This window comes from Delphinus delphis, chromosome 5 (assembly GCF_949987515.2).
Source record: "Delphinus delphis chromosome 5, mDelDel1.2, whole genome shotgun sequence".
Lineage (NCBI taxonomy): Eukaryota > Metazoa > Chordata > Mammalia > Artiodactyla > Delphinidae > Delphinus > Delphinus delphis.
Window position 1 is genome coordinate 138,267,207 of NC_082687.1, and position 8,672 is coordinate 138,275,878.

General features: G+C 59.6%; 1 long non-coding RNA gene across 1 annotated transcript; it reads right to left on the bottom strand.

Moving 5' to 3' along the window:
• Positions 1-2,661: 2,661 nt before the first annotated feature.
• Positions 2,662-8,146, bottom strand: LOC132426220 (uncharacterized). Its single transcript, XR_009519643.1, has 3 exons — positions 8,127-8,146; positions 6,378-6,502; positions 2,662-4,542 (listed from the first exon to the last, which is right to left on the bottom strand). It is a non-coding gene; the product is annotated as an uncharacterized lncRNA (long non-coding RNA).
• Between the last annotated feature and the right edge of the window lie 526 nt (positions 8,147-8,672).

An 8,672-nucleotide genomic window follows, 5' to 3' on the forward strand; every position in this document is an offset into this window, starting at 1 on the left:
GATGTCGTCCTCTCCTGCCGGCCCGCCGGGATCCTGACATCAGGTTGCTGGTCCCTCGGCCTCTGAGAGGAAGATGGTGACAGGTCCTCCCAGGTGAGTCAGCAGCCCACCTGAAGCAAAAGGCTGCTCTTCCACCCGTGTGGGTGGCTCTTCTAGTTAACGGAGGGGTTACAGGAGCGTGGTTGCCCGTGTAGGCAAACTCGAAAAGCCGCTCAGGTAGAGTCATGTGACGCTACTTGACAAACCGGAAGTACCTTGCAGTTAATGTGTCTTCTTGGAACCTGGGTCGGGGGGAGGGGGGACGTGTGCCTTTTCGATCGTCAGTCTGTATATTTTACGTTTAAGCATCTTGAGGGGGGGACCTCCCTGGTGGTCCAGTGGTTAAGACTCAGTGCTTCCACTGCAGGGGGCTTGGGTTCAATCCCTGATTGGAGAACGAAGATCCTGCACGCCACGCAGCGCGACCAAAAAACAAAACAAAACAAAAGAGTCTTGAGGGTTTTTTGTTTTGGAGTTTTGTTGCTCTGTTGTCATCGTTCGCTTTGTAACGTGCAGGCTTTAATGGGATCAAAACCACTTTGTAAAACTCACATTTCGAAGATGCACATGAAGTTTTCCGGAAAAATGCTCCCTCAGGGTAGGGTGGAAGAAACAAAGCCTCTTGCTGGCACTGAGGCTCCGTGACTGACCTTCCAAAAGGCACCGACTCTGTACAGTGTAGCCAGAGCCTGTCGCCTGGCACAGCGCAGGCGCATTCAACGTGTGGCATGTGGGATGCGGCCCTGCCCTGCGGTGCCAGCTCTGCCTCCCCCGGCTGTGTGACGGGGCCTTCATGTCCCGTGGATGAGACCTGGGTAGTGGCAGCACCTCCTAGGCTGGCTCTGAGGGTTAGAGGAGAGACTGAATGCCGCGAGCTAATGATGCTGGCGACGGCAGCAGTCGAGGTTGCCGAAGGCCCCGTTTAAGGTGCCGACAAAACCCACACGTCCATTAACGCCTTCACTGACGGGAGGGCAGGGATGGGCCTCAGGCACTTAGGACGTGGGCGCCCACTGCACACGGGCATCGAAGCTGCTTCCCGGAGGCCTAGAGATGGTCAGGCTGCCCAGGGAGGGGCCCTGGAGCCAGTCCAGTGCTTGCCGCTCCCCTGCGTGAATGCCAAGCCATGCGAGGGGCATGTGGCGTGTGCGATCTTGAGGGGCTTTCCAGGTGTGGTGGCCATCGGTGCACTTGCTGTGCTCCTTAGGAAGAAGGCAGAGGAAGCCCCTTCCCTTCCCTGGGCGGGAGTGCCAAGTGGGGCCTTGCCACCGATGCGGGCAGGTGGCGCGAGCCGTGTTGGTTACCTGCTGCTGTGGAACAGGTCACCCGAAACTTGTGGCTTACAAGACGGTACTTATCCCCCAGCTTCTGTGGCTCGGTCGGGTCCTTGCATTCAAGGGGCTGCAGTCAAGGTGTCGGCGGGGGGGGACTTCCCTGGTGGTCCAGTGGTTAAGTCTCCACGCGCCCAGTGCAGGGGGCCCGGCTTCGATCCCTGGTCAGGGGACTAGATCCCACCTGCCACAACTAAAGATCCCACGTGCCATATAGAAGACCCGGCGCAGCCAAATAAATAAATAAAATATTAAAAAAAAGAGGGCATCGGCTGGGGCTGGGGTGTCATCTGAAGGCTCGACCAGGGAGGAGCCATGTCCACTGCTGTGGTCAGCGTGTGCCCCATGGGCCAGAGGTCGCCCCCACTCCTTGCCAGGTGGGCTTGCTTCACCAGAGCAGATGAGAGTACCAGCAGACACAGCATGGTGGGGGTCCCGTCTTGGGCTATGGTGCCAGCCCACCCTCAAGCACAGGGGCCATTGGAGCCACCTGGGGACATGCCGTGAGAGGCCCTGCTGGGCAGCTGGACGTCTGCCGGCACCGGTCTCCTGTTACATGAAAGTTAACTTAAAACGGACCGCAGACTTAAGTGTAAAGTGCAAAAGTATAAAACTTGTAGAAAACTGGGCTCTAGGGCGAGGCAGTGCTTAGACTGGACACCAGAAGCATGCGCCGCAAAAGGGAAAATGGTTAAACAAGACCTCATCACAATCAAAGACTTGCTCTGGGCAAGGCCCTGCTGAGAGGGCGGAAGGACAGGCGGTGGGCTCGGGGGACGTATCTGACAGGGGTTCGCCTGGGATAAAGGAGAACTCCCCAAAGTCACAGTGGAAAGCAGTCCAGCTAGAGGAGGAGCAGGGGGCGTGAGGAGGGAGGCAAGTCACGGAGAGGACACGGGCAGAGGATGTGTGAGAAGGTGTCCAGCGAGACTGCTCGTTAGGGAAACGTGGCTGAGAACCAGCCACCAGTGCTGACGTCAGCGCGGGGACACAGCGAGGGCTGGTGAACACCGGGCGGGGAGGTGGCGCAGCCCCTCTGGAAGGTACTCGGACAGTTACCACCCGAGCCGGTAACTGTGCTCCTGGGCATTTATCCCAGAACTGAAAACGCATGTTCACTAGAAACCTGGGTGTGAATGTTCCTAACGGTCGAGTGTCTAACAGCCCCAGACGAGAACAGTCCACGTGTCCTTCTACAGGCAGTGGCCAAGCAAACCCCGGGCCACCCCCAGTGTGGACGGGCGCTCACTGGTTCTGACAGTGCACTGGAGTTTTGCAAGACTTTATCCTGGGGGAGATGATCATTCGTGACAATTTTCCTGGAATACAAAAGAGGCAAAATTACATGTTGAAAGGGCACACCATGTTCCTGGATATATTGGCTCAGAATGACCAACACAGACACATTCTAGAAAAGTTACTGGACTTTAAAGAGAAAAGAAAAAAAAATCCTTTGGGCATCTTGAAAAAAGCACATTACTTATATAGGAAAGAATATTAGACTATCATACTTTTTTATTTTTTTATATTTTTTTTTTTTTAAAAAAATTCTATTTTTTGATTTTAGACTATCATACTTTTTGACAACAATACTTTATTCCAGAAGACAATGGAGTAACATGTTTCAGATATTTGAAGAAAGAAAGTGTACACCAAGGATTTTATATCCAAAAAACTCACTTGCAAGTACAAAGGGCACAGAAAAGTTGTCATCCATGTGGGAGAAGTCAGAATTCAGAGATCTTGTTCCTGTGAGCCCTTCCCGAGAATCTATGGGAAAATGATCTTCTGCAGCTGATGTGATCAGACGCGTCAGCGTGGGCACCAAGGACAGTGTCACACGTACAGCTACTTCGGGGCCCGGGCCGGCAAGGCTGCGATGGGAGAGTGGGGCATGCAGCAGCCTGGAGGAGGGTAGGGAGAGAGGGCAGAGGTGCAAAAACACTTCATGTTTTTAGCGATCATATTGTTGGGAAAACTGAATGAGTAATTGTGGGATGGATCTTCCAGACGGCGTGTCTCCTGTGTGGTCCTCTGGGCTGAAGAAGAATGCACACGTCGAAAGTAGAGAAGATCTTCCGGAACAGCTCTGGGTCTTGGGCCGCACGGGGAGCCCCGAGGGCACCATCGCACCTGTAACAGCCATGCCCGTAAGGACCCGGCGTTCTTTGTCGGGTGAGGGTAAACCCTCGGCGGCCCCAGCACCCAATACTCCACATCACAAAGGCACGGACTGTTAGGACAAGCAGCCCCGAGCACGTCTCCAGAGGGTCAGGCTGAGCGGAAACAGTCAACCTAAAAGGCTGTGTTCTATGTGCTTCCTCCTGTGTAACGTTGGGGGAGAGACAGTTACAGAAATGGAGCAGATCAGTGGTTGCCAGAGATCCTATGTATGTATTGTGTATCTATACGTCACCTATATTAACCGATATCTATATCCTTATCTCCCTCTAGCTCTGTGCTGAAGGTCTAGAAACAGTGAGCAACCTGGCAGTGCCCATCCCTTGCCCCCATGTCGTGGTTTTTTTTTTTTTTTTTTTGTGGTACGCGGCCCTCTCACTGTTGTGGCCTCTCCCGTTGCGGAGCACAGGCTCCGGACGCGCAGGCTCAGCGGCCATGGCTCACGGGCCCAGCCGCTCCGTGGCATGTGGGATCCTCCCGGACCGGGGCACGAACCCGTGTCCCCTGCATCGGCAGGCGGACTCTCAACCACTGCGCCACCAGGGAAGCCCCACATCGTCGTCTTGAAATAGCATTTCTCATGATGAGGGCCTCTTGGAGAAGCGGCCTGTCCGAGGCATGGGGCAGGAGTGTCCACCGTGAGCCTGGGCACGGCATCAGGCCGGGGGCCCTGCGTTGAGGTCCAGTAGCGTCATGTCCAAAGCAGCTGGCAGTGGCCTGGAGAGACCCCCTCACTGGCCAAGACTGCGACAACCTGATCTTCAATGGGGATAAGAAACGCCATGGATTAAAACCCATCAAAATGTTTAAGTTCACGAGTTCAGAATGATACCTTGGAAAAAGAGAAACGGGCCACTTCTGGAGGCTGGTGGGAGCCACCTCACTCGTGAGAGCCGGTGGCGGGAGCGGATGATCCCAGCGTCTCTCCGGCGGCCACCGGACCAAGCTGCACCCTGCAGGGCCCACACTGGACGGTGTCTGCACGAGGACTCTGAAGATCAGTGACAGAGAAGGCAGTGGAGTGTCTCCCCTGGGACGGCCACTCAGACTTCCAAGTGACACAGCCAGGCATTTGAGCCGCCCCAGCCTTGCCCAGCACCACCTGTAGTTTGGTCAAAGTTACCGAAGCTGAGTCTGACTGAGGCCCTGGGACTGACTGCCGGTCGGCAGGAAACCCAGAGGAAGGAGCCAGCGCTGGGCTTTGCCCACAGGCCGCAGCAACCACATGCAGACCGTGGACCACTCCAGGGATAGCACGGTGGTCCCGGCTCTGCAACTGGGAGGAAAGGAAGAGAAAGGGATGGAGGATCTGGGATCAGAGATGCCAGAGGGACTCCAAGTAGGGAAACGGGCAGGACTGAGCTCCCGTGGGGTCTGGGCGCTGTCCCCAGGGTCCGTCAGCTGCTTCTAAAGTCCAGGAAAGGAGCGTTTCTGGTCCGGCTGGGGGAGGGTGTGCCTCTGGCCCTGACGAGCCCCCTGGGGAGGCTGCCTACGTCCCGATTTCTCTCTTTTAAGCAGCATTGTTGAGAACGGTTCACATACTGTGCAATTCACAAAGTGCACAACTCAGTGGCTTTTAGGGCCACTGAGTTGCGTGTTCCTCACCACAGTCAACGTTTCACATCCACAAAGAACCCTGCACGCCTCCGCTGTTCCCCGGCCCCCAGCCCTAGACAGCCAGTAACCCCCTTTCTGGTCTCTGTCTGTCTGTCTCACCTCGTGAAGAGGTGAGAAGCCCACCCCTGACTTGGGGCTGGGCTGTCCCACCGCCGCCCCCAGCGCCCAGCCGTGGCCCGTGGTCTCTGCTTGGACCTCCTCAGAGCCCCCGTGCTGGCCTCCTGCTGCCCTGGCCCGATGACCGGCTCCACCCTGACCATCAGCTGCTCCCCTGGGGCTTCCCGACGGCCCAGCCAGGGGGCAGCTCCCCCGCCCCACAGGGACACTCAGCCACCCCACGCGGCCTCCTCGCAGTGGCTGCTGGCTTGCCCTTCTCCCGACGCGAAGCCCAGAGCACCTCGGGGCCTGGGCACCGGCAGACCCCTCTGGAAGGAGGGAGGCCCCAGGGCCGCCAGGCGGCTCAGGTGCATGAGCGGCACCCCGGAGTTGGGCTGCCTGACTTGCTGAGCCCCTCGGTCCAGACTACCCCGGTGGCTGTCAAGGCTGGTGCTGGGCCGGAGGAGGACCTGGACCCCAGCTCTGAGTGGCCGGTTTCCAGACCCATCTCTGGCACAAATGTCACAACCTCCCTGGGTCTCGGTTTTCTTATCTGAGAAGTGGGAGCTGAGCCTGAAGGGAAGGACTGGACCCAGGACTCTCTGGAAACAGGATGGCCGCACCCAGAGGCGGACACTGGTGGACGGCAGGCCAGGGCAGCCCAGGGTAGGCTCTCGCTACTGGAGGTTAGCCCCTGGGTCAAAAGAGGGGTTCCACTCCTGCCCTCCCATCAGAAAGCCATCCAGGCCCCTGGGGACCCAGAGAGGCTTGTCTGAAAGGCTCTCTCCTCAGCCCAGTCTGAGTGCCGGGCGTCAGCGAAGGGCACCCTGGGCCCGGAAGGCCAGGGAGGGACGGGGCGGGGCCCTGGGTGGAGGGTGGAAATGTCCCCTCAGGCTTTGGGGCCGAGAGGGGCCTCCTGGAGACTCCTTCCAGGGCTCACCTCCTGACTTTTGCCTGCTCCTCCTCTCACTTCCACTGGGCTTTAAACCCCCAAGGGACATCCCCTCCTCCAGGCCCTTCCTAGCCCAGATTAGGAGCTCTCCCACCAGCCCACCCGCCCTTGTATTCCTTAGCTCGCTCCACAGTGCATCGCGGCTGGGCGCCGGTTACTACCTTTTGTGCGTGGGTGTCTCCGGCCGGTGGCAGGTCCCGGGCCTCATGGCCCCTACGTAGGGCACAGCGTAGAGTGAGCATCTGCCCTCGTCCGCCCGTGTGCCCAGTGCCCAGCCCTGTGGCTCCTGGTGAAAGCGTGAAAGCGCTGCTGGCTTTAAGGCAGCTCTGGCTCCGCCTCCTGGAGGGTGCCCCCGCACCTCCCACCCCCAGCAGAGGTCAAGAGCCGCTGCGCACGCTGTGTGCCCCTTCTGCTGCTCTGGCCGCTCTGGGAGGGGTCACGGGCTGGGGGGGGCTCGTCCTCACTCCTGACAAGGCTCCGGCAGAGGGAGGGTGAGCACCGGGGTGGGACGAGTCCCTTTGCTCTGCACCTCAGCCTCCCGATCTGAAAAGGTCGGTTCTAGCACCTTCCCTCCCTCGGGCTAATCCATGCAGGGCCTGACAAAGGGCGCTAGTGTGGGCCAAGCCCTCCTGATGGGACAGCCACAGCGGCAGGAGCCAGCAAGAGCTGGCAAGGACCTCTGGTCTGTAACTGCATCCCCACAACTTTGTCCCCGGTTGCAGGACGGTTCTGAGATGCTTTTCAGTTTTATGGGAAATCATTAAATCCAATGAGAGACATTAATGGGGCACAGACTACCTCTCTTGATCCACTGGAAACCTTCAGTAAATATGCAGATAAGGGCTGAGCGGCAGGGGGATACAACTTAATCAGTCCGGAGGCTTCTGACAAACACAAAGGTGACCTTGGTGACTTGAGGTGGTCATCACGGGTCCAGATGGGCTACAGCAGAAGACCCAGCTCCCCTCCCCCCCCCAGGTGCCCCCAGGTGTCTGTGTCCTGCTCCGTCCTGGATCACAGAGCCACTTGTCCTTGGGGAACCTGGCCAGCATCGCTTGACTCTTGGAGGGGATTAAAGGATGGCGGTGTGGATGCCCGTGGAAGCGGCCTGGGCGCCCACATCGCCGTGCCCCCCGCCCCCGTCTATCGCTGGCCCTGCTCCCTGCACCAGCTATGCGGGGACTCCAGTTCTTCCAGGTGGCTGCAGGGGGACTCTTCCCTGCCAGTCCTGGTGACAGGTGGCTTGGCTCGGCTCTAAAACCTGTATAGGACAGGCCTCACCAGGCCCAGAAACTGCATGGAGGCCCTGGCCTGGCGCTCGGGCCACATCCCTGATGTCTCCCCCAACACCCAACCCCAGGAATGCCCAGGAGGCTTACATTCTCACCTCCTTCGGGTTTCTTCCCAATGCCACTCCCTTTTCCACCTAAAACAGCCACCACCCCATCCCTGTCATGCATTTGTCTGGCCTCAGGGCCCACTGCAGGGCCTGGTCAGCGTGGAGACCCCTCGTCAATGCCCCTGCCCCCAGGCCAAGAGTGAGCACACAGGTGGCAGGTGGCTCTTTCCCATCTGACCCCTTCTCACCACCTGCACAAAGCTCAGCGCCTGGAGACTCAAGTGGGGGAACTGTGGACCACAGGGTCCCTAAGGTCTCTCCCAGCCCCAGTGACCCCTCCCACGGGTGAGGAGAGTTTGCCTGCCCTTACCCGTTTAATGAACCATCTCGTCTGAAACAAGCCCACGCAGACGCCCGGCCTCAGAGCTGCCCCCTGAGCTGGGCCGGCAGGGCGGGTCTGATGCGGGGGCCAGTGGGCCTGGGTCAGGACCCCAGCCGGCCCCCAGGATGGAAGGCTGGAGGGCGAGGCAGGGCCCCTTCCAAGGGCCAGTACCCTGACCGCCAGCCTCACCTCCTGGAGACACCCCAGAGGTCCGGTCTCAGCCGCCACTGTGCTCGGACGAAGGCCCACCCTTCTCTCCTGCCAGGAGTGCTAACCACGGCCTCTGAGCCCCTGCCGCCCTGCCGGTCGCACAGGGCGGAGTCGCCGGGAGACCGGAGAAGGCAAGAGACTTGCTCGAGGTCACACAGCGGGTCATAGGCAGGGTGCGGTGGGCGGCGAGGCCGAACCAGGGCTCCGGGCCGTACGGTGTGGGGAGTGGGGACCCCGAACGGCCGGGCCGCCGGCGGGGCCGAGCCCTTCGCGCCGGGCAGGCCACTCGCCCCTGCGCCGAGCGTGCCCTCCCGCTGCCTTAGGTCGCCGTCGCCGCCCGCCTTCGCCTTCCTGGACACTGGCTCACGCCCACCCCCCGCAGGCGCGCAGGTACGTGTGTGGGTGTAGCCCCGACCCCGGGGCCAGCACGGCGCACGCGCCGTCCGCCCGCCCGCTGCGGAAACAAGCCCCGGCATGCGCAGGCCCTGCCCCCTCGGCTGAAACCCCGCCCCACAAGGCACGCCC